The sequence below is a fragment of the Hippocampus zosterae genome, chromosome 8 (assembly GCF_025434085.1).
Source record: "Hippocampus zosterae strain Florida chromosome 8, ASM2543408v3, whole genome shotgun sequence".
In the NCBI taxonomy this organism is placed as follows: Eukaryota; Metazoa; Chordata; class Actinopteri; order Syngnathiformes; family Syngnathidae; genus Hippocampus; species Hippocampus zosterae.
In genome coordinates this window covers 16,636,882-16,639,381 of record NC_067458.1, presented here as the reverse complement: position 1 = coordinate 16,639,381, position 2,500 = coordinate 16,636,882, and the positions used below count along the sequence as shown (strand labels likewise).

The following is a 2,500-nucleotide window of genomic DNA, read 5'->3' as shown; positions in this document are numbered from 1 at the left end:
ATCATTGTCAAATTATTCGAGCAATGTACTTTGAGCCCTGAGTAGTATGCAACTCTAACATTTGCTGCAGTGGTTCCACGCTGTAATGGTTAGCACCCTGGACTCTGAATCCAGTGATCCGAGTTCAAGTCTCGGTGGGACCTAGATCATTTTGGCAATAACTCTTACATCACTGTCAAATTATTCAAGCAATGTATTTTGATCCCTGAGTAGTATGCAACTCTGCCATTTGCTGCAGGGGTTCCATGGTGTAATGGTTAGCACTCTGGACTTTGAATCCAGTTAGCCGAGTTCAAGTCTCGGTGGGACCTAGATCATTTTGACAATAACTGCGACATCATTGTCAAATTATTGGAGCAATGTATTTTGAGCCCTGAGTCGTATGCAACTCTCCTATTTGCTGCAGTGGTTCCATGGTGTAATGGTTAGCACTCTGGACTCTGAATCCAGTGATCCGAGTTCAAGTCTCGGTAGGACCGAGATCATTTTGACAATAACTGCGACATCATTGTCTAATTATTCGAGCAATGTACTTTGAGCCCTGAGTAGTATGCAACTCTCCCATTTGATGCAGTGGTTCCACGGTGTAATGGTTAGCACCCTGGACTCTGAATCCAGTGATCCGAGTTCAAGTCTCGGTGGGACCTAGATCATTTTGGCAATAACTCTTACATCACTGTCAAATTATTCAAGCAATGTATTTTGATCCCTGAGTAGTATGCAACTCTGCCATTTGCTGCAGGGGTTCCATGGTGTAATGGTTAGCCCTCTGGACTTTGAATCCAGTGAGCCGAGTTCAAGTCTCGGTGGGACCTAGATCATTTTGACAATAACTGCGACATCTTTGCCAAATTATTCGCGCAATGTATTTTCAACCCTTAGTAGTATGCAACTCTCCAATGAGCTGTAGGGGTTCCATGGTGTAATGGTTAGCACTCTGGACTTTGAATCCAGTTATCTGGGTTCAAGTCTCTGTGGGACCTAAATTGTTTTGACAATATCTGCGACATCATTGTCAAATTATTCGAGCAATGTATTTTGAGCCCTGAGTAGTATGCAACTCACCCATTTGTAGCAGTGGTTCCATGGTGTAATGGTTAGCACTCTGGACTCTGAATCCAGTGATCCGAGTTCAAGTCTCAGCGGGACCTAGATCATTTTGACCATAACTGCGACATCATTGTCAAATTATTCGAGCAATGTATTTTGAGCCCTGAGTAGTATGCAACTCTCCCATTTGCTGCAGTGGTTCCATGGTGTAATGGTTAGCACTCTGGACTCTGAATCCAGTGATCCGAGTTCAAGTCTCGGTGGGACTGAGATTATTTTGGCAATAACTGCGACATCATTGTCAAATTATTCGAGCAATGTATTTTGAGCCCTGAGTCGTATGCAACTCTCCTATTTGCTGCAGTGGTTCCATGGTGTAATGGTTAGCACTCTGGACTCTGAATCCAGTGATCCGAGTTCAAGTCTCGGTGGGACCTAGATCATTTTGGCAATAACTCTTACATCACTGTCAAATTATTCAAGCAATGTATTTTCAGCCCTGAGTAGTATGCAACTCTCGGAAGAGCTGTAGGGGTTCCATGGTGTAATGCTTAGCACTCTCGGCTTTGAATCCAGTTATCTGAGTTCGAGTCTCAGTTGGACCTTGATCATTCTGACAATAACTGCGACATCATTGTCAAATTATTCGAGCAATGTATTTTGAGCCCTGAATAGTATGCAACTCTCCCATTTGCTGCAGTGGTTCCATGGTGTAATGGTTAGCACTCTGGACTCTGAATCCAGTGATCCGAGTTCAAGTCTCGGTGAGACCTAGATCATTTTGACAATAACTGCGACACCATTGTCAAATTATTCGAGCAATGTATTTTCAGCCCTGAGTAGTATGCAACTCTCTGATCAGCTGTAGGGGTTCCATGGTGTAATGATTAGCACTCTGGGTCCTGAATCCAGTCATCTGAGTTCAAGTCTCGGTGGGACCTAGATCATTTTGACAATAACTGCCACATTATTGTCGAATTATTCAGGCTGTATTTTGAGCCCTGAGTCGTATGCAACTCTGCCATTTGTGGCAGGGGTTCCATGGTGTAATGGTTAGCACTCTGGACTTTGAATCCAGTGATCCGAGTTCAAGTCTCGGTGGGACCTAGATCATTTTGACAATAACTGCCACATTATTGTCGAATTCTTCAGGCTGTATTTTGAGCCCTGAGTCGTATGCAACTCTGCCATTTGCTGCAGTGGTTCCATGGTGTAATGGTTAGCACTCTGGACTCTGATTCCAGTGATCCGAGTTCAAGTCTCGGTGGGACCTAGATAATTTTGACAATAACTGCGACATCATTGTCTAATTATTCGAGCAATGTAATTTCAGCCCTGATTAGTATGCAACTCTCGGACGAGCTCTAGGGGTTCCATGGTGTAATAGTTAGCACTCTCGGCTTTGAATCCAGTTATCGAGTTCGAGTCTCGGTGGGACATGTATCTTTTT

General features: G+C 43.8%; 11 non-coding genes across 11 annotated transcripts; all 11 read left to right on the top strand.

Moving 5' to 3' along the window:
- Window positions 1-239: 239 nt before the first annotated feature.
- Window positions 240-311, top strand: trnaq-uug (transfer RNA glutamine (anticodon UUG)). Its single transcript has one exon. It is a non-coding gene; the product is annotated as a tRNA-Gln (tRNA).
- A 96-nt stretch (window positions 312-407) lies between these two features.
- Window positions 408-479, top strand: trnaq-cug (transfer RNA glutamine (anticodon CUG)). Its single transcript has one exon. It is a non-coding gene; the product is annotated as a tRNA-Gln (tRNA).
- A 96-nt stretch (window positions 480-575) lies between these two features.
- Window positions 576-647, top strand: trnaq-cug (transfer RNA glutamine (anticodon CUG)). The gene has a single exon. It is a non-coding gene; the product is annotated as a tRNA-Gln (tRNA).
- Window positions 648-743: 96 nt separating this feature from the next.
- trnaq-uug (transfer RNA glutamine (anticodon UUG)) lies at window positions 744-815 on the top strand. Its single transcript has one exon. It is a non-coding gene; the product is annotated as a tRNA-Gln (tRNA).
- Window positions 816-911: 96 nt separating this feature from the next.
- Window positions 912-983, top strand: trnaq-uug (transfer RNA glutamine (anticodon UUG)). The gene has a single exon. It is a non-coding gene; the product is annotated as a tRNA-Gln (tRNA).
- A 96-nt stretch (window positions 984-1,079) lies between these two features.
- trnaq-cug (transfer RNA glutamine (anticodon CUG)) lies at window positions 1,080-1,151 on the top strand. Its single transcript has one exon. It is a non-coding gene; the product is annotated as a tRNA-Gln (tRNA).
- A 96-nt stretch (window positions 1,152-1,247) lies between these two features.
- On the top strand, window positions 1,248-1,319 carry trnaq-cug (transfer RNA glutamine (anticodon CUG)). Its single transcript has one exon. It is a non-coding gene; the product is annotated as a tRNA-Gln (tRNA).
- A 96-nt stretch (window positions 1,320-1,415) lies between these two features.
- Window positions 1,416-1,487, top strand: trnaq-cug (transfer RNA glutamine (anticodon CUG)). The gene has a single exon. It is a non-coding gene; the product is annotated as a tRNA-Gln (tRNA).
- Window positions 1,488-1,751: 264 nt separating this feature from the next.
- Window positions 1,752-1,823, top strand: trnaq-cug (transfer RNA glutamine (anticodon CUG)). Its single transcript has one exon. It is a non-coding gene; the product is annotated as a tRNA-Gln (tRNA).
- A 262-nt stretch (window positions 1,824-2,085) lies between these two features.
- trnaq-uug (transfer RNA glutamine (anticodon UUG)) lies at window positions 2,086-2,157 on the top strand. Its single transcript has one exon. It is a non-coding gene; the product is annotated as a tRNA-Gln (tRNA).
- Window positions 2,158-2,251: 94 nt separating this feature from the next.
- On the top strand, window positions 2,252-2,323 carry trnaq-cug (transfer RNA glutamine (anticodon CUG)). The gene has a single exon. It is a non-coding gene; the product is annotated as a tRNA-Gln (tRNA).
- The last annotated feature ends 177 nt before the right edge of the window (window positions 2,324-2,500 follow it).